Source organism: Gossypium arboreum, chromosome 1 (genome assembly GCF_025698485.1).
Source record: "Gossypium arboreum isolate Shixiya-1 chromosome 1, ASM2569848v2, whole genome shotgun sequence".
NCBI lineage: Eukaryota > Viridiplantae > Streptophyta > Magnoliopsida > Malvales > Malvaceae > Gossypium > Gossypium arboreum.
Genome location: NC_069070.1, coordinates 67,535,851 through 67,559,161, shown reverse-complemented (window position 1 = coordinate 67,559,161; position 23,311 = coordinate 67,535,851). Strand labels below are relative to the sequence as shown.

General features: G+C 35.2%; 1 non-coding gene across 1 annotated transcript; it reads right to left on the bottom strand.

The window, feature by feature from the left end:
* Positions 1-22,299: 22,299 nt before the first annotated feature.
* Positions 22,300-22,406, bottom strand: LOC128281992 (small nucleolar RNA R71). The gene has a single exon (XR_008272307.1). It is a non-coding gene; the product is annotated as a small nucleolar RNA R71 (small nucleolar RNA).
* Between the last annotated feature and the right edge of the window lie 905 nt (positions 22,407-23,311).

Genomic DNA, 23,311 nt, shown 5'->3' with positions numbered 1-23,311 from the left:
TAGTAAAATTTATTATGAATTTTTAAAGTCGAACAGGGGATCCAAAATCACTCGCCCTGTTTAGTAAAAGTTTAAATATCTCATAAAATATAATTTACATTCTGTTTTGTTCAATCCATATGAAAATAGACTCATTAAGCTTCAATTTCATAACTTACTCATCATTTATTTCAATTTATAATATTTTTAATGATTTTTCAAATTCATGTCATTGCTGCACCAATATTCTGTTTTAAGGCAAGTTTCATCTTTCCATGAATTTTTATGAACTAGATAACCTGTTAAACTTCCATGATATCAAACATGACCTAAATTAGCCATCACCATGACTTATCAATATCAAACATTTTCTCAACCAAACATGGCCATATCATAAAATTATTTACACAAAATAGGTATATTGCTATACATGCCATACTTAAGTAGTTGTACAAGCCATTTACCAAGATAAAAGTCCTTTGGATAGTGTGATCGAACTTTCGACTGCACTGATTCCCCGAGCCGCTTGTTCAAAACTACAGTGAATAAAAGGAAGGAGTAAGCATAAATGCTTAGTAAGTTCATATGTAAATAATAAGTAACATAACAATACAAATATACCAAACAACTTTAGCATGGTACCACCAAAACATATATCACATCTTTAAACATCATTCATCATCTTACCACCTTATCGTTGTTGTATCTATTTTCAACCCGAGGGTTAAGAACATACCGTCCAAAGTGTCCATTTCACAACACTTACCCAAAACGTCACTTATATCTTAAGTGCTCTTCCATTAAACTAGAAATTTCACCCGTTGAACACATCGGAATATAACTCGGATACATGGATAATTTGCACATAAGTGCCACATATGTAATCAAGAAATCATGTAACCCGCCCCTAAGTGAACTCGGACTCAACTCAACGAGCTCGTGCATTCGCATCCATAAGTGAACTCAGACTCAACTCAACAAGTTCGGATGCCTAGTTACATTTCACGAACTCGGACTCAACTCAACGAGTTCGGACATTTGCATCCATAAGTGAACTCGGACTCAACTCAACGAGTTCGGATGCTCAACCATCCTAGTGACATGTCACTTGTATCCTAATCTATTCCTAAGGTTCAAACGGGATTTTTCCCTTGATCTCACATTTGCCGTCTTCCATGGAATATCGGAACCGATACTCGGTAGCAATTCATATTTATCAAGTAGTAAACATAATTTGCATATTACTCAACATTAACCACAAAGCATAATATTTCACGATTAAAAATCAGCCTATCATATAATTAACATTAATAACTTAAAAATAGCATTTATGCTACATTATTTACACATGAACTTACCTTGGTACCAAAATATAAAGATTTTGCAATTTAGTCCACAATCTTTTCTTTTCCTCGATCACGACTTGAATCTCGTTTTTCTTGATCTATAATACCAAATTAATCTTATTTAATACATACATTTATCAAAACAAAGATTTAATACTTAACTTTAAAAATTACACTTTTGCCCCTAAACTTTTGCATAATTATACTTTTGCCTCTAGGCTCGGGAATTAAACTTTATTCCTTATTCTTATGTTTTATAACATGCTGATCACTTTTACCTTCTATGGCAACATCAAATTCTCTCTCTAACATATACTTGTCACTATTAGGTATTTTTGCCGATTAAGCCCTTTTACTCGTTTTCACTAAAAACCGAGTAGCACAAGTTGTCTAACATAATTTAAAACCCCCATATTCTATCATAAAACATCAAAATACACAAATTTCACCTATGGGTATTTTTCCAAATATAAACCCTAGGTTGAATTATTGCTAGCATAAGCTTAATCGAGCTTCCGGATTCCAAAACGTAAAGAACATTAAAAGCGGGCTTGGAATCACTTACTATGGAGCTTGGAAGCTTGAAACAAACCCTAGCTATGGAGAACCCTTGAAATTTCGACCTAATGAAGAAGATGGACAAAATTGGCTTTTAATTTTGTTTTTAATTCATTTTAATAACTAAATAACCAAAATACCCTTACTACTAAACTTTCCAAAATTCCTTCCATGTCCTAATTTTGTCCATGAACTTAAAATTGGTCAAATTTCTATTTAAGACCTCCTCATTAATATTCCAAAACAATTTCATACTAAAACTTCTAGAATGCAAGTTTTGCAACTTATTCGATTTAGTCCCTACTTTCAATTTAAGCACTTTAGGCATAGAATTTCATCACGAAATTTTCACACAATCATGCAATCATATCATAAACATCAAAATCATTGTAAAATAATTATTTCTATCTCGGATTTGTGGTTACGAAACCACTATTCCGATTAAGCCCTAATTCAGGATATTACAACTCTCCCCCCTTTTTAAGGATTTTCGTCCTCGAAAATCTTACCGGTAAACAGGTGTGGGTATTGGTTTCTCATAGTTTCTTCAGGTTCCCATGTAGTCTCTTCTACCCCATACTTTTGCCACAACACTTTTACAAGTGCAACACTTTTATTTCTTAATTGTTTGACTTCTCGAGCTAAAATCTTAATCGGTTCTTCTTCATAAGTCATATCCTATCACAGTTCAATTTCTGTCAGTGAAATTATATGTGAAGGATCCGAACGATACCTACGTAACATAGATACGTGAAACACAACATGAATCTTCTCTAATTCGGGTGGTAACACTAGCCGATATGCTACCGGTCCAACTTTTTCAATTATTTCATACGGTCCAATAAAACGCGGACTTAACTTGCCCTTTCGTCCAAATCTAAGGACTTTCTTCCATGGAGACACTTTCAAAATACCTTATCACCAACTTGAAACTCCATTTCCTTTCGTTTCAAATCCGCATAAGATTTACATCTATCTCAAGCGACTTTCAAACAATCTCGAATCACTTTCACCTTTTCTTCGGTTTCTTTTATTAAATCAACTCCATAAATCTGATTTTCCTTGAGTTTAGTCCAATACAATGGCGTCCGACATTTACAACCATATAATGCTTCATAAGGTGCCATATTCAAACTTGTCTGATAACTATTATTATAAGCAAATTCTACCAATGGTAAATACTTTTCCCAACTACCTTGAAATTCCAATACACAACATCTGAGCATGTCTTCAAGAATCTGAATTACTCTTTCTGATTGTCCATCAGTTTGTGGATGAAAGGCAGTGCTGAAATTTAACTTTGTACCTAATGCTTCTTGCAACTTTTGCCAAAACCGTGAGGTAAACCTCGGATCTCTATCCAAATAATTGACAAAGGTATCCCATGAAGTCTAACAATCTCTGGATATACAATTCAGCCAACTTATTAAGAGAATAATCAGACGCATCTAATAAAATGAGCTGATTTAGTCGATCATCAACTATTGCCCAGATGCCATTTTTCTTCCCCGAGTTAACGGCAACCCCGATATAAAATCCATAGTAATCCGATCCCATTTCCATTCAGAACCATAATAGGTTGGAGTAATCCCAAGGTACTTGGTGTTCAAATTTCACTTGTTGGAAAACTAAGCACTTTGATACAAACTCGAAATATCTCTTTTCATTCCACTCCACCAAGACATTTTCTTCAAGTCATTATACATCTTCGTACTACCCGATGAACCGCTAAACAACCATTATGTGCTTCATGCAAAATCTTTTGAATCAACTCATCATTTTTCTGCACAAATCTGATTTTTAAACATCAAACAACCATCGAACCGATTCAAATCGATCTCGACGACTTCACATCGCTTTTCTTTTGGCTAGTAAATCTTGATCATTTTTTGAGCTTCAAATCTCTTGAAAAACATCGGTCTTGCTCTTAACTCGCTAGAATCGAACCGTCATCTGAAATTTTCAACCGAGTGTCCATAACTCTCAAAGCAAACAACAACTTTCGCTTAAAGCATCGGCAACCACATTCGCTTTTCGGATGATAATCGATAACAAGCTCGTAATCTTTCAATAACTCCAACCATCTTCGCTGTCTCAAATTCAAGTCTTTTTGTGACATTAAGTATTTAAGACTTTTGTGATCGGTATATACTCGGCACTTTTCACCATACAAATAATGTCACCAAATCTTCAAAGCAAATACCACCGCAGCCAATTCCAAATCGTGAGTAGGATAATTCTTCTCATTAGGTTTTAACTGTCTCGAAGCATAAGCCACCACTGTTCCTTCTTGCATGAGTACACACCCCAAACCATTTAGAGAAGCATCACTATACACCACAAATTCTTTACCTGATTCGGGTTGTATCAACACTGGTGCTTCAGTTAATAACTTTTTCAATTCTTCGAAACTCTGTTGACATTCTTCCGTCCATTCAAATTTAACATTCTTTCGGAGTAGTCTAGTAATAGGAGCAGCAATTATAGAAAATCCATTTACGAACCGCCGATAATACCCAGCTAGCCCCAAGAAACTTCTAACTTCGCACGCTTTGGTGGTTTCCAATCAACAATGGCTGAAATTTTACTAGGATCAACTCGTATACCATCACCAAAACAATATGACCCAAAAATCCAACTTCCTGAGCCAAAATTCACTTTTACTAAACTTAGCATACAATGCTTATCTCTAAAAGTTTGAAAACTATCCTCAAATGCTCAAGATGCTCTGTCTCATCTTTTGAATAAATTAAAATATCATCTATAAACACCACAACAAATCTGTCCAAGTATGGTCGAAATATACGATTCATTAAATCCATAAACACAGCAGGAGCATTTGTCAACCCGAATGGCATAACTAAAAATTCATAATGACCGTACCTTGTTCTAAAAGCAGTTTTAGGCACATATGACTCTTTTACTCGCAGCTGATAATACCCAGATCTCAAGTCAATATTTGAAAACCATGTCGCTCCTTTTAGCTGATCAAACAAATCATCAATTCTCGGGAACGGATACTTGTTTTTGATTGTCACCTTGTTTAACTGCCGATAATCAACACATAATCTCATAGAACCATCCTTCTTTTTCACAAATAACACGGGAGCACCCCAAGGTGAAAAACTCGGTCTCACAAAGCCTTAATCAGTCAACTCTTGCAACTGCAACTTTAATTCTTTCAACTCTGTTGGTGCCATTCTATATGGAGCAATCGAGATCGGAGCTGTTCCCGGTATTAAATCAATATAAAATTCTACTTCCCTGACTGGAGGCAAACCCGGCAATTCTTTTGGAAATACATCCACAAATTCACACAAAACCGACACTGATTCAACTTTCTTTTCAACTTCTTTTGTATTAATTACATACGCCAAATAAGCTTCATAACCCTTTCTCAAATATCTCTGAGCGGACATCGAAGAAATTATACTAGATAATGCCTCTGATTTGTCTAGCTCAACCTGTAGAATTTCACCACTTTCACACTTTAATTCTATAACCTTTTCTTTGCAATTTATTAAAGCATCATGCAATGTCAACCAATCCATACCCAAAATAACATCAAATTCATCAAACGGCAACAACATCAAGTCGGTAGGAAAGTAATGACCCGAATCATTAAAGGGCATTTCTTGCTTACTTTATCAACTATCACGCATTTGCCTAACGGGTTCGACACTCTAATCATAAATTCTATGTTCTCAACGGTATATTCATACTAGACACCAGCTTAATGCCTACGTATGAATGAGTAGAACCAGATCAATCAAAGCAATAACATTAATATCATAAAGAGAAAATGTACCAGTAATCACATCGGGTGAGGAAGCATCTTCACGCGCTTTAATAGCATAAGTTCTAGTTGGAGCTCTTCCTCGATCTAACCTGCTGCATCTCTGGCTACATTCTTCTCGCTTGTTTCACTTCCACTTTTCTGGATACCTTCCCTCGAGTTTGCACCACTAGCATTTACACTCTGAAATTTTTCTTTCTCGGCTCTCTCTCGGGCGCTCTCTAATAAAATGATCGGAGAACCACATCGAAAACATTCATTTGCTCAAGACGGACCAAAATTATTTCTACCACACCACGGCACTTTCGGGTTTAACAAATCTCGAGTTCCCTACACCGGTCATAGTAAGTATTCGAGATTTAGGACCCACATTCGCTTCTTAAAATTTCCATATGATTGCCCAGCTGAAACTTGGGAACGAGGATTCATATTTCTTGACTTTCCGGGTTGCTTTGAAGGTGCCTTACTCATTGGCCTTTTCTTCCAATTTCGTGAATCAGCCTCTACCTTCCTCTTCTCTTTAAGTAGTTCTTCAACCTTACAAGCTCGATCAAATAGGACTACCATTTCTTTCAGTTCAAGGATCCCGACAAATACTTTAATGTCTTCGTTGAGCCCGTCTTCAAATCGTCGGCACATCTTGGCTTCTGTAGGAACATATTCCCTGGCATACTTACTCAATCGAACAAACTCTCTTTCATATTCGAGATCGTCATATTACCTTGCTTCACTCAAGAAACTCTTTACATTTCGATCAATAAATCTTTCACTAATATATTTCTTCCAAACTCTTCTTGAAAGAATTCTGTGTTACCTTCTCTTTCGGTACCACCAAATCAAAGTCTTCCACCAATTATAGGCTGAATCTCTCAATAAAGATGTAGCACATTTCAAACATTCTTCGTGTACAAGATAATTCATCAAATACCGGATAGAATTTTCAAGCCGAACTCTACTTTCTCTCATCATCATCAATATTTGCTCTAAATTCTTCAGCCCTTGTTTACTTAATTCTATCAACGGGATTCGTGAAATTTTATCATATCCACTCCTTGAGGCATTGGAGGCATAGGTTGAGGAATTGGGGAGGTGGGAGAGGTCGTACATTTGGGTTCGTCTTTAACAAACTCGATGTACCATGCACTCATCATTTGGAGAAAGGCTTCCGATCCCTTTCTCCTCCTCCCCGACCAAGAGTAGGAGGTGGGTTTTCGGTCGTGCCACCCTTCAGCCGAGTCATGGCATTACTCTCTACTTCATCGCCATAGCTGGATCGGGATCCATTTACTATATAAAATTATTTAAAAGGTCAAGTCGTCACACTATCACAATTCATACATATGGCATGTATAGCAAAATCCGTACATACAACACATAGTCTTAGAACCGACTAAACCTGCTCTGATACCATTAAATGTAATGCCCCCATGCCCGAGACCATCACCGAAGTCGAGCTTGAGGGGTTACCGAACATAATTTATCAATTTAAGAATTTCAAATTATTTGTTTCTACATTCACAGCTTTCTAGCTACTCGCATCACAGTTACAAGAAAAATCATATCTCGAGTTACAAAAATCAAAATCAAGATCTGTAAATTTTTCCTGAATCTAGACTCATATATCTATTTACTAATTTTTTCTAGAATTTTTTATTGGGCCAATTAGTACAATTTATTAATTAAAGTATCCCCAATTTCAGGGGTTCAATGCTCGACCTCTGTGTATTACTTAATCAGATATATTTCTATACAAAATTTCAATGACTATGAGATTTGTTTATATTAAAACTAGACTAAATAAGGAATCTGTACATATAAATAAAAACTTCTAATTATTTTAGTAAAATTTATTATGAATTTTTAAAGTTAGAACAGGGATGTAGAAATCACTCGCCCTATTTCGTAAAAGTTTAAATATCTCATAAAATATAATTTATATTCATGTTTTGTTCAATCCATATGAAAATAGACTCATTAAACTTCAATTTCATAACTTAATCATCATTTAGTTCTATTTATACTATTTTTAGTGATTTTTCAAATTCATGTCATTATCTGCAGCAATATTCTGCTTTTAAGGCAAGTTTCATCTTTCCATGAATTTTATGAACTAGATAACTGTTAAACTTCCATGATATCAAACATGACCTAAATTAGCCATCACCATGACTTATCAATATCAAACATTTTCTCAACCAAACATGGCCATATCATAAAATTATTTACACAAAATAGGTATATTGCTATACATGCCATACTTAAGTAGTTGTACAAGCCATTTACCAAGATAAAAGTCCTTTGGATAGTGTGATCGAACTTTCGACATCCCCGATTCTGAGCTAGAGCTTGTTCAAAACCACAGTGAATAAAAGGAAGGAGTAAGCATAAATGCTTAGTAAGTTCATATGTAAATAATAAGTAACATAACAATACAAATATACCAAACAACTTTAGCATGGTACCACCAAAACATATATCACATCTTTAAACATCATTAATCATCTTACCACCTTATCGTTGTTGTATCTATTTTCAACCCGAGGGTTAAGAACATACCTGTCCAAAGTGTCCATTTCACAACACTTACCCAAAACGTCACTTATATCTTAAGTGCTCTTCCATTAAACTAGAAATTTCACCCGTTGAACACATCGGAATATAACTCGGATACATGGATAATTTGCACATAAGTGCCACATATGTAATCAAGAAATCATGTAACCCGCCCCTAAGTGAACTCGGACTCAACTCAATGAGCTCGGGCATTCACATCCAAAAGTGAACTCAGACTCAACTCAACGAGTTCGGATGCCTAGTTACATTTCACGAACTCGGACTCAACTCAACGAGTTCGGACATTTGCATCCATAAGTGAACTCGGACTCAACTCAACGAGTTCGGATGCTCAACCATCCTAGTGACATGTCACTTGTATCCTAATCTATTCCTAAGGTTCAAACGGGCTTTTTCCATCGATCTCACATTTTCCGTCTTCCATGGAATATCTGAACCGATACTCGGTAGCAATTCATATTTATCAAGTAGTAAACATAATTTGCATATTACTCAACATTAACCACAAAGCATAATATTTCACGATTAAAAATCAGCGTATCATATAATTAACATTAATAACTTAAAAATAACATTTATGCTACATTATTTACACACGAACTTACCTTGGTACCAAAATATAAAGATTTTGCAATTTAGTCCACAGTCTTTTCTTTTCCTCGATCACGACTTGAATCTCGTTTTCCTTGATCTATAATACCAAATTAATCTTATTTAATACATACATTTATCAAAACAGCATTTAATACGAACTTTAAAAAATTACACTTTTGCCCCTAAACTTTTGCATAATTATACTTTTGCCCCTAGGCTCGGGAATTAAACTTTATTCCTTATTCTTATGTTTTATAACATGCTGATCACTTTTACCTTCTATGGCAACATCAAATTCTCTCTCTAACATATACTTGTCACTATTAGGTATTTTTGCCGATTAAGCCCTTTTACTCGCTTTTCACTAAAACCGAGTAGCACAAGTTGTCTAACATAATTTAAAACCCCATATTCTATCATAAAACATCAAAATACACAAATTTCACCTATGGGTATTTTTCCAAATATAAACCCTAGGTTGAATTATTGCTAGCATAAGCTTAATCGAGCTTCCGGGATTCCAAAACGTAAAGAACATTAAAACGGGCTTGGAATCACTTACTATGGAGCTTGGAAGCTTGAAACAAACCCTAGCTATGGCGAACCCTTGAAATTTCAGCCTAATGAAGAAGTTGGACAAAAATTGGCTTTTAATTTTGTTTTTAATTCATTTTAATAACTAAATGACCAAAATACCCTTACTACTAAACTTTCCAAAAATTCCTTCCATGTCCTAATTTTGTCCATGAACTTAAAATTGGTCAAATTGCTATTTAAGACCTCCTCATTAATATTCCAAAACAATTTCATACTAAAAACTTCTAGAATGCAAGTTTTGCAACTTATTCGATTTAGTCCCTACTTTCAATTTAAGCACTTTAGGCATAGAATTTCATCACGAAATTTTCACACAATCATGCAATCATATCATAAACATCAAAATCATTGTAAAATAATTATTTCTATCTCAAATTTGTGGTCACAAAACCACTATTCTGATTAAGCCCTAATTCAGGATATTACAAAAAATCCAACTTCTACTAGCCAAAACTCAATTTTGCTGAATTTAGCAAATAATTTCTTACATACACAAGAAATGAGTATTCAGTATATACGCAAGAAATGCTTCACAACCCTTTCTTACATACCTTTAAGCCGACATTGACGAAATCACAATAGGCAACTCACCCAACTAATCTGGCTGAACCCGAAGAGTTTCATTGTACCTTTTGTGTACAATTCATTACGACATCATGTAGAGTCAACCAATCCATTCCAAGTATCACATCAAACTCATCAAATGGAAAAAGTATTAAGTCGACTAGAAAAAAGAGACCTCGAATCATTAAAGGACAACTCTTGCAAACTTTATCAACTAAAACATGTTTGCCTAAGGGGTTCGACACCTTAATCACAAACTCAGTAGACTCAACAGGAAAATTCTTACTAGATACCAAATTTATGCAAATATAGGAATGAGTCGGTCTAAAATCAATTAATGCAACTACATTAGGTGGCCTTCCCTTAGTGGTAGTGTTACTTGGCCTTACATTTTGAAAACTATCTTTCTCAGCCATTCCTGGACAATCTCTTATAAAATGATCTAAGGAGCGACATTTAAAGCAAGCCCGGTTATTCATCCTACATTCACCGAGATGTCATCTACCACAGTGTTGACATTCAGGTCTATTAGACCTAGCATTACCAACAGTCGCTATTGACGTATTTGGGCCTTAGATACTGAATACTGCTTCTCACAATCTTTATTGGGATACCAGCTGAGGCATTAGAATGAGTATACAAATCCCTCGACTTCTTTGATGAAGGTTTAAATGAATTATTCATCGGTATTTTTCTTGAGTCTCTAGCCTCAAGCTCAACCTTTCTCTTTTCTTTGCTCAACTCTTTGGATTTGCAAGCTCGATCGACCAGTACGACAAATTCCTTCAACTTTAAATTCCTAACTAACAGTTTGATATCCTCATTCCACCCATCTTCGAATCTCTTGAACATGATAGCCTCGGTAGAAACACATTCCCGAGCATACTTACTAAGCCTAACAAACTCTCGCTCATATTCAGTCACAAACATACAGCCTGCTTCAGCTCTAAGAACCTTTGCGTTTTTGATCAATGAACTGCTAACTGATATATTTCTTTCTAAACTCATCTTGAAAGAATTCTCATGTAACTTTTTCCCTCAGTACCACAGATACAAGAATATTCCACCACTGATACGCTATCTCTCAAAAGTGATATAGCACATTTCAAGCACTCATCTGGTGTACAAGAGAGCTCATCAAATACCCTGATAGAGTTCTTAAGCCAAAACTATACCCTCTCTAGGTCATCATCAATATTAACTCTAAATTCTTCGGCCCCTTGCTTTCAAATCTTATCAACTAGAGGCTCGTTCAGTCATACCAATTCCACACCTTAGAGAGCTATGGGAACCGGCTGGGGGTTACGGGGTGGAGGATGTTGGGCGGCCAGATTTATTTGAACAAACTCAGCAAACCACTCATTCATTCTTTGGAAGAAGGCTTCACTAGCCTCTCCTCCCTGACTAACTGTAATAGCCCTAATTTGACCCTAGTCAGGAAGTGGTTTCGGAACCACAAAACCGAGTTATAAAAATAATTAAATGTCATATTCTATGTTTTTGATGTGAGTAAATGCATGTGTAAAAGTTTCATGCTTTGATTTGGTCATTTGTATGTGAATTTATTTAATAGGACTTACGTGAGACACTTTTGAAATGTGATAGGATAATTTTATAATGGTCTATTAATGCATGTATTGAAAGGAATGGTTTTGCATATCAAATTAACCATTTTAGATAATGGCCGGCCATGTTATTAGTTAACATATAATATATGAATTTTATATTAGCATTATTTTAATTAAATGGCTTTATATTATAGAATAATAAGAAATAAAAATGGGAAAAAGGGTGAAGAAAACAAGGTGTTCATCCTTGTTCCTTCTTAGCCGATTTTAAAAAAGAAAAGGGGGCAAACCATTCGGTGATTTTAAGCCTTAAATACGCTCGAGAGCTAAGAGGATCGAAATCAGATAAGGGAAAGGAGAAAGCAATCGAGTAGCCTATCTGTAACTGTTCAAATATACTCGAGGTAAGTCTTTGAGTAATGAAACCTAGCTTATGATTTGATAAAATCATGGTATATAAGCATAATAAATAAATTGTGACCTATTGGTTCTACTTCAATTACGTAGTGGGATAAATAATTTGTGTATATGACTTGTAGCCGAATGGTTATAGAAATCATGTTGGATAGCGAAACGAAATCGTGTTCTTTGTATGTGGCTATTGAGCCGAAAGTGGAATGGCTGATAAGCACGTTGTGCTTGTGTTCAAGTAATGCAAATAAAATGCTAATGTGTTATGATATATATATATATATATATATGTGTGCATGATAATGAAGAATTATATCCGAGCTAAGTCCCGAAGGCATTCGTGCTTATGTTATATCCGGGATAAACCCCGAAGGCATTCGTGCTAGTGTTATATCCGGGCTAAGTCCCGAAGGCATTTGTGCTGGTGTTATATTCGGGCTAAGCCCCGAAGGCATTCGTGCTGGTGTTATATCCGGGCTAAGCCCCGAAGGCATTCGTGCTGGTGTTATATCCGGGCTAAGCCCCGAAGTCATTTGTGCTGGTGTTATATCCGGGCTAAAGTCCCGTAGGCTTTGTGTTGGTATTATATTCGGGCTTAAAGTCCCGCATGCTTTGTGGTGGTGATTGGATTTGGGTTTTAAACCTAGCAGACTTAATGCCGATGATTGGAGTAAGATTATGATTTCGAATGTTCGTAGTAAACTACCATTGAATATGTCAAATACATTAAGTTGATCAGTTACGTATTATATACTTTTATATGTTAGATTGATCGGAATTGAATCATGATTGAGAAATGATAAGTATATGTGAAAATCTCATATGTGTATGTGTGTATTCGGTTATGGTGAAAGGTTATATGAGATTGATTTGGTGATATACATGTTAAATAATATGAATGCAAGAATGGGTAATAAATTTGCTTGGGACAGTAGTAGTAATGTGATTTCAGAAAATCACTATAAATTGTGGGAGTTGAGTTAGAAGCTGAATAAATTATTTCATGAAATATTAATGAGTCTAGTTTCTTATAAAAGAAACCGTGTGAGCAAAAGAATTTCCAATAATGAGATATTTGAAGTGGCGTGGAATAGAGTCAAAATGACTTCGAGGTCCCCTGTTCTGTTTTCAGAAAATCATTATAAATGGTAAAAAAATGGTTATAAGATAAAATTTATATCCTTAGACTCCTTAATGAGTCTAGTTTCAAATGCAAAAACGATAACATATTTCGAATCCTGTATAATGAGAAAATTGATTCGTAGTGAAAAGTGGTCAGAATAGTCAAACAGTGAAATAGGGGAAACTTCAATAAAATTATGGTATTGATTGGTCAAACCAAAAATTCTGAAAATTTTATTGATGGAAGATATATGAGTCTAATTTTAGGAAAAATTAACGATACTTGATTTGGAGTTTCTTATCTCCAGTTATAAATAATTTAGTGACTGTTGCTCAGGAAGACAGCTTGTAGTGAATTTGTGATTTTGTTGCAAACATGGTTAAAACTTGTTAATGAGATGGTTTTCGAGTTCTTATGATCTTATTTGTGATTTCAATATTTGGTTTTAATTGAGTTCAGATTCAAGTGAGGTGAATTTGCTAAATATGCATTATGTTCATGGATACTTGGCCAAAATGGCAATTATCTAGGAATGATTTCTTGAAAATTTGAAATAATCGATCTATAAGTAAATTAATTGTTTGCATTGCTTAAAACTTACTAAGCATTGAAGCTTACTCCATGTTATCTTTTCCATTTCTTATAGGTTTATACTTTAGGTCGAGTTGGAAGGGTCGGAGATATCATCACACTATCGAGTCATTATGTGAGTTGAGAAGATTGTATATCATCATGGTTTAAGGCATGTATAGGATAGACTATAGGTAGAATGATATTTCGACTTCGTATACATTATAGCCATGCGAAGTGGCTTGCTCATTTTGTTTTAGAAGCCTTATAATTGAACTAATGTGGTGAAATGTTTTAGTTATAACTTGACAGTAGTTAATTTGTTATTAGATATCCGGTTATGTTTTGATAGTGAGTATCTTTGACCTTATAGAAGTTTTGTTCAGTCAAGTAATACCTCATAATTCCGGCAACGGATACGGGTTAGGAGTGTTACATTTAGTGGTATCAGAGCTATGGTTTAGTCGGTTCTCGGACTAACATAGCAAGTGTAAGAGTCTAACTAAACATGCCGTAAGTAAAGTGCGATAGTGTGAGGTCTCCCGGCTCTTATAAATTGTTTTGCTCAGGTAATGATGTGTTCCAACCGAGTTATTATTAATTGATCTGAAATTGATATTGAACTGATTGTAATATATATGTGTTATGATGGAATTGAAAATGTATGAAAAGAATTTTATGATATGTGTGTATCAGTGTAAAGATATGTATGAGATTGTATAAAGTAAATGGTAATGAAAGATCAAATTGGGTAAAACGTAGGGAATGAGTACGATCGTTCAATAATGAATTGACGGAAAAGACCATGGTTGGACCGTGGCAATACATGAGACAGATAAGCTAGTGTAAGACCTATCGGAAATAGGCATCAACATGGGTAGAGCAAAGTTAGTATAAGACCATAGTTGGACTATGGCATCAAGTAAGCGACGTACTCAAAACCGTAAGACGTTTTTCAATGGGATAAATATTGACAAATGATCAAGACTAAATGTGGAAATTTGATAAGAAATTACTTAGTAATTTGAGTAATAGAAATGAAAGTTTGAATCGTGATATTTCACTTATGTTTTGTTAATACTCACATGAAATAAAGTTGCATGTGAAACTGTGATATGTGAAAATGTGTTCGTAACAAGATGAAAAAAAAAATTGAAATGTTTGAATGAAGTGTTTGAATCAAAGTGTGTAATACTATGATGATGAGTGATGAATTTATCTGTGTATTCAAATATGAAACTCCCTTTCGAGGCTTAATGACCTCACCCCCTTACCAGTGATATGATTATAAGGTTTCAATGGAACGAAATAGAACGAGTTCGCAAAGAAAGATTAAAGAGTTAAATAGCGGGATAATGATTAAGTAAGCAAAGTTCAGAACGATTTGGCAATGAATTAAGGCTGGAAGGACTTGTACAATGTCCCGAAGGTTCTTCAGATTGAATATTGTCATTAGTAAAAGAAAGTTGGTCCGTAATTTAATTCAATCGATATGATGTATAAGTATGTATCTCATGGGAATTCTTCCAGTGGTTTTCATTAGTGAATGAAATAGAATGGAATTTGAAATGATGAATGAATAGTAAGAGTGTCTGAATTGGATAATTACAGTCAAGTGAATTTCGATGATTTCTTTTGAATATTCTGTATATTTCTTATTCTCAGGGACACATGTGTGATTGTTCCTTTTTCTGATGAAAATGTTATAAAGTGAGAATGTTATCTGACTCCGATGTTTAATAAAAGTATTGCTATTTTGATTGGTTTATAATCGGTATCATCGTATTCCTCTGTTTGAGAATTCATTGTAGTATGATCGGAACGAATTCGGGGATAAATTCATATGACGTTATTCTTCTGCTTCTATTGATTTGCATTCCATCTTATAAAAATGTTGAAGAATGTGTTATTTCTATTATAGAGGAGATCTAATAGAATGTATATTTGAAGAGTTACGACATGCACAAAGAAAAGTGGTCTTGAAAAGTTATTATTTGTTAGACAAGACTGATTCAGTTGTGTGGTTTAACTCGGATTATATGTATGATTGAATTTGTTAAAGATTCAAAGAAAAATGTTAAAGTTATTATAAAAAGAACTATTCGGCTGATGATTAGAGATGATTGTGGTTGTGTTAGTGTTGCATATTTGACAGTTTCGAGTATTCGAGGGAAAATTTTGAATGTTTCTTGAACCATGGAATAAAAGCAATAAGTGATGTTATAGAAGTGGTTATGAGACAGAATTGATATCCAAACCGAAAAAAAAATTATTTGTCTCCTGAAAAAGAAATATCATTGGGTCATGATCGATCTTTTAACAAGGAAGAATCTGTGTCTTCAGTTTAGTATGTACAAAATTCCGATCGACAAAGTTGTTGAGATATTTATAATATAGTCTGTCAATGTGATCTGTCAGTGTGAATTAAAGTTTAGAGATTGTTGGTAAAAAGAGATACATGTGATGAATGGAAATTTGTGATTCCGAAATTTTTGAAAACGTTTTCAAAATGGAAACTATTTTTTTTGTTGATACGATTTTCGGGGACGAAAATCCCTAAGGGGGGAGAGTTGTAATAGCCCTAATTTGACCATAGTCGGGAAGTGGTTTCGAAACCACAAAACCAAGTTATAAAAATAATTAAATGTCATATTCTATGTTTTTGATGTGAGTAAATGCATGTGTAAAAGTTTCATGCTTTGATTTGGTCATTTGTATGTGAATTTATTTAATAGGACTTATGTGAGACACTTTTGAAATGTGATAGGCTAATTTTATAATGGTCTATTAATGCATGTATTGAAAGGAATGGTTTTGCATGTCAAATTAACCATATTAGATAGTGGCCGGCCATGTTATTAGTTAACATATAATATATGAATTTTATATTAGCATTATTTTAATTAAATGTCTTTATATTATAGAATAATAAGAAATAAAAATGGGAAAAAGGGTGAAGAAAACAAGGTGTTCATCCTTGTTCCTTCTTAGCCGATTTTAAAGAAGAAAAGGGGGCAAACCATTCGGTGATTTTAAGCCTTAAATAAGCTCAAGAGCTAAGAGGATCGAAATCAGATAAGGGAAAGGAGAAAGGAATCGAGTAGCCTATCCGTAACTGTTCAAATATACTCGAGGTAAGCCTTTGAGTAATGAAACTTAGCTTATTATTTGATAAAATCATGGTATATAAGCATAATAAATAAATTGTGACCTATTGGTTCTACTTGAATTATGTAGTGGGATAAATAATTTGCGTATATGACTTGTAGCCGAATGGTTATAGAAATCATGTTGGATAGCGAAACGAAATCGTGTTCTTTGTATGTGGCTATTGAGCCGAAAGTGGAATGGTTGATAAGCACGTTGTGCTTGTGTTCAAGTAATGCAAATAAAATGCTAATGTGTTATGATATATATATATATATATGTGCATGATAATGGAGAATTATATCCGGGCTAAGTCCCGAAGGCATTCGTGCTGGTGTTATATCCGGGCTAAGCCTCGAAGGCATTCGTGCTGGTGTTATATCCAGGCTAAGTCCCGAAGGCATTCGTGATGGTGTTATATCCGGGCTAAGTCCCAAAGGCATTCATGCTGGTGTTATATCCAGGCTAAGCCCTAAAGGCATTCGTGCTGGTGTTATATCTGGGCTAAGCCCCAAAGGCATTCGTGCTGGTGTTATATCCGAGCTAAGCCCCGAAGGCATTCGTGCTGGTGTTATATCCGGGCTAAAGTCCCGTAGGCTTTGTGCAGGTATTATATTCGGGTCCCGTATGCTTTGTGGTGGTGATTGGATTTGGGTTTTAAACCTAGCAGACTTAATGCCGATGATTGGAGTAAGATTATGATTTCGAATGTTCGTAGTAAACTACCATTGAATATGTCAAATACATTAAGTTGATCAGGTATGTATTATATACTTTTATATGTTAGATTGATCGGAATTGAATCATGATTGAGAAATGAGAAGTATATGTGAAAATCTCATATGTGTATGTGTGTATTCGATTATGGTGAAAGGTTATATGAGACTGATTTGGTGATATACATGTTAAATAATATGAATGCAAGAATGGTAATAAATCGCTTGGGACAAGAGAGAGTAACGTGATTTCGGAAAATCACCATAAATTTTGGGAGTTAAGTTAGAAGCTGAATAAATTATGTCATGAAATCGTAATGAGTCTAGTTTCTTATAAAAGAGTCGTGTGAGCAAAAGAATTGCCACAATAATGAGATATTTGAAGTGGCGTGGAATAGAGTCAAAATGACTTCGAGGTCCCCTGTTCTGTTTTCAGAAAATCATTATAAATGGTACAAAAATGGTTATAAGATAAAGTTTATATCCTTAGACTCCTTAATGAGTCTAGTTTCAAATAAAATAAACGATAACATATTTTGAATTCTGTATAATGAGAAAATTGATTTGTAGTGAAGAGTGGCAGAATAGTCAAACAGTGAAACAGGAAGATTAACGGCACTTGATTTGGAGTTTCTTATCTCCAGTTATAAATAATTTAGTGACTGTTGCTCAGGAAGACAGCTTGTAGTGAATTTATAATTTTGTTGCAAACATGGTTAAAACTTGTTAATGAGATGCTTTTCGAGTTCTAATGATCTTATTTGTGATTTCAATATTTGGTTTTAATTGAGTTCAAATTCAAGTGAGGTGAATTTGCTAAATATGCATTATGTTCATGGATACTTGGCCAAAATGGCAATTATCTAGGAATGATTTCTTGAAAATTTGAAAAAATCGATCTATAAGTAAATTAATTGTTTGCATTGCTTAAAACTTACTAAGCATTGAAGCTTACTCTATGTTCTCTTTTCCATTTCTTATAGGTTTATACTTTAGGTCGAGTTGGAAGGGCCGGAGATATCATCACACTATCGAGTCATTATGTGAGTTGAGAAGATTGTATATCATCATGGTTTAAGGCATGTATAGGATAGACTATAGGTAGAATGATATTTCGACTTTGTATACATTATAGCCATGCGAAGATGGCTTGCTCATTTTGTTTAGAGAAGCCTTATAATTGAACTAATGTGGTGAAATATTTTAGTTATAACTTGATAGTAGTTAATTTGTTATTAGATATTCGGTTATGTTTTGATAGTGAGAATCTTTGACCTTATAGAAGTTTTGTTCAGTCAAGTAATACCTCATAACCTTATTCCGGAAACGGATACGGGTTAGGAGTGTTACACTAACCGTTACTATTCTACTTTCAGATGACGTTTTCCCTTCGGCGGGAGCCGGCGCATTACTTTCAACATCTGTATCTACCTCTCGGTTGGGATCTCTTTACTAGAGGAAAACACAATTTAAATTGTCAAGAGTCGTCACACTATCAAAATTTGTATATGGCATGTATAGCTAGACTCTTACACATGCTACGTTAGTTCGAGAATCGACTAAACCATAGCTCTGATACCACTAAATATAACACCCCCTATCCATATTCAATATCGAATCAGGGTCCAAGGCATTACTGGACTTAGCACGCAAACAACCATACAATTTCGAGCCATAAGTTTGCGTCCAAATTAAAACCATTTGCAATGAATCATAAAGTCCCTAATACAAGCCTACGAGGCCCTAAACATGCTTTGAAAGTTGTTCGGGACTAAACTGAGCACTTAGGAAATTTTTACAAAACTTAGAAAACTTTTGCTATGAACAGGGGTCACACACCCGTGTGGCTTGGGACACACCCATGTGGGCAGGCCGTGTGGTCACACACGCCCGTGTCCCTAACCCGTATAACTATCTGTTTTGCAATGCATGAACAAATTGATGACACGCGACCAAGTCACAAGCCCGTGTGCTAGGTTGTGTGGGTAATTAAATTTTCATTAAATAGGTGCAGGCTTCACACGCCCATGTTTGGGGTCGTGTCCTTCACACGGATGAGACACGCGCTCGTGTCTCTGTCCGTGTCCTCAATTCTGAGTATTCTGTTTCTCAAAATTAAGGTGCAAAGGACAGACGGCCAAAACACATGCCTATGGGACAAGCCGTGTGTCACACACGGCCTAGACACACTCTCCTGTGTCTACCTGTATGGGCAGAATAAAGGCTACTTACCAAGCCATTTGCCACCCGTATTCCTACATACACCAATTCAATGGTACACAACATAATATACTTAGGCAACCAAAACACCCACAATTATAAACAACACATGCCAATACAATAGCAGCATCTATTATATTTACAACATTTATTATACCCTAAATCAATCATGCAAACTTCACATTCATTAAGCCTCAATTCACTACTTTCAAGACACCTAATTGTGCACAGATTTATCATCTCATCAATATATCACATTTCCAAAGATTTCACATCCATACTATGAATCATATTCCATCATTCACCAAGCATACCATGACCATATCACTAAAGACATTAGCATAAATATGAATATACTTAAGCTTACACATATGTTAGCCAAATTAAGCCAATTTACATGGCCAAATATCAAATCAAGCCTTTGACAATTACAAGCCAATACGTTGACTAAAATTATTGATATACCATAATTTATACATATTTTTATCTCATGCTTAACACATTTATTGATGATTTCTCCTTAGATTTGGTGAATTCGATGCTCTTAATTCTTTAATTTAATATTTTATACTTAGGTGAGAATAGGAGAGTAAAAAGAGCGAAAAATGGGCCGAAAATGGAGAAAACGGACCCACATAGGAAATCAACACGGCCTGGACTTCCTCACAAGGGCGTGTCACACGGCCGTGTCTCTTTGGCAGGATTGAAGCATGACTTACACGGGTAGACTAAACACCCGTGCCTATTCAACAGCCTTGACCACGAGCTGGAGTAATCGCACACAGGTATGTCCCTGCCGAGCCCAAGTATAACCCTATTTGGAAAAGGCCAATTTTGAGGGCTCTTAGGCATTCTAAAGCCTATTTAAACACCTAATGAGGCACTTAGGAGGGGGATGCGGAGTAGGAAGCAGGGAATTACTTAATGGAAGTCGATTGATTCATCTCAGAAGCCAGATTCATCATCAAGACTAAAGATCTCCCTTCAAGTTCCTTCAGGAGTTTTGGGTTTTCTTTATGTTTTGTATTCATTATTCTTCTGAGATGTTTTCTTCTATAATTATGAACTAAACCCCCTAAATACCTTAGGGGAATGAAACCTAAGACGGATCTTGTTATTATTATCTGAATTGTATGATAAATATTTGACTTGTTCTTAATTATGTGTTCTTAATTCTTGTTTTAATATTCCAAGATATTGATTCAAGTTAATTCTCTTATTTAGAGGAAGAATAGACCCTGTCTAAGAGTAAATTTGTTATAATTAAGCGGAGTTGATTCCATGCCTAGAGATAGGCCGATAAGATTTTTCCGGATTAGGGTGAAACCTATTAAGAGGATCCATAGATCTAGTTAATGCAACACTAGGTGTTAATTAGAAAAAGATTTCAATTAATCAACCTAGGGTTAGACGTTATTAGTCTCGAAAGAGATAATAATATAACTTAGGGATTTCTATGGATCAAGCCAAATGAATAAATCGTCTGATTCAGAGTCAAATAACAAGTGAAGTCTAGGTGGATTTTTCCTTAGGTATTGTCTTAATCAATCGAATTTTCCCAAAAAGTATTTTCCCAAATTTTCTTTCTGTGCATTCTTAGTTTAGTAATTAGTTTAGATAACCAAATCCCTTAATTTTTAGGCTAGATAATAAAAAGAAGGTAATTACTAGTACTCTTGGTTCCTTTGGGTTTGAAAATTCGGTCTTGTTAAAGCTATACTACTATTCGATAGGTACACTTGCCTTCATCGTGATAATAGTTAGTTTCAAGAACGATTAATTATAAATATTTAAAACCTGTCACGATTATCATGTATCAAGTTTTTGGCGCCGTTGCCTGGGAACTAGGATATTAGGAACACTCAATTTTTATTACTTTAGCCATTCTACTTTATTTACAATTTAAATTTTTATTTTCTTTTCTAATTTTTCTTTATTTCATTCCTGGCAAGTTTTTATAGTGTATGACTAGAAGAAACCCATCAGGACCATTACTGTTTGATAGTGAGATCGATCACACAGTTCGTAGAAATCGAAAAAAATAAGGCGAAGCTTACGATACGCAGAGGAAGAGCAAGAGGATGATACTTCAACCACAACTGAGGAGATCACTGAAAACCAAGAAAATTCGCTACCTCCTGCGATTGCTGCTAATCAGAATCCTGCTCCACGCTCTATGTATGATTATACAAAACCTTCTTCAATAGGAACTTAATCGAGCATAGTTAGACCTGTTGTAGCTGCAAATACTTTTGAACTGAAACCTAACACAATTCAAATAATACAGTAATTTGTTCAGTTTGATGGTTTGCAGGACGAAGATCCCAACGCTCACCTGGCAAACTTTTTGGAACTATGTGATACATTTAAAATTAATGGCGTTTCTGATGACGCCATTTACCTTTGGTTATTCCCTTTTTCATTGAGAAACAGAGCTAAACAATAGTTGAATTCGTTACCACTAGGATCAATCACTACTTAGGAACAAATGACCGAAAAGTTTTTATTAGAATATTTTTCGCCGGCTAAAATGGCTAAATTACGTAATGATATCTCTTCTATTGTGCAGATGGATTTAGAAACACTCTACGATGCATGGGAGAGATACAAGGATCTCTTGAGAAGATGCCCTCACCATCGGTTACCACTCTGGCTATAAGTTCAAACATTTCATAATGGCCTGAATCCTTCGACTCGACAAATGGTTGACACAGCCGTTGGTGGAACTATCAATAATAAAACACTTGAAGATGCTTATGAATTTATAGAAGAGATGTCATTGAATAATTACCAATGGCAAGTCATAAGGATAAAGCCAAAAATAAGTAGCCAGCATTTATAATGTTGATTCGGTCACCATGTTCTCTAATCAGGTAGAACTCTTGAATAAGAAAATTGATGGTATTCTTAGTTCTTCATGGGTTTACCCAATAATGCAGTGCGAAGCAAGTGGAGGTGGATCAAGCAATTCAGAATACCTACCCTATGGCCACAACATGGAGAACGAGTAGTTAAATTACATGGGTACTAATCCTCGACCTCAAAATAATCCTTATAGTAATACTTGCAATGCAGGTTGGAGGAACCACCCAAATTTCTCATAGGGAGGCCAAGGGAATCAGAGACCACGACCTCTAGGCTTCCAACAACCACCCTACCAATAAGAGAAAAAGCCGAACCTTGAGGAGATGCTAACAAAATTCATCTCGGTGCCAGAAACTCATTTTTAGAATATCGAGACAGCTCTTAAAAATCAACAAGCATCAATCGAAGGGCTCGAAACTCAGATAGGCCAACTCGCCAAACTGATTTCTGAACGACCACAAGGTGGTTTTCCGAGTAACATAGAATCTAACCCAAGGGAAAAACTCAATGCGATTACCACTCATGATAAGGAAGGGTTAGTTGAGCCTGTATCAGAACCGATGCAAGGCATTGTGGTAAGTCAAGATAAAGGTGAGGTTGTCCACAATTAGCAAAGAATGGTAAGTAAAGAGTACAAACCACAGGTGCCATACCCCAATGCGAAAGGAAAGACCGTACAAATG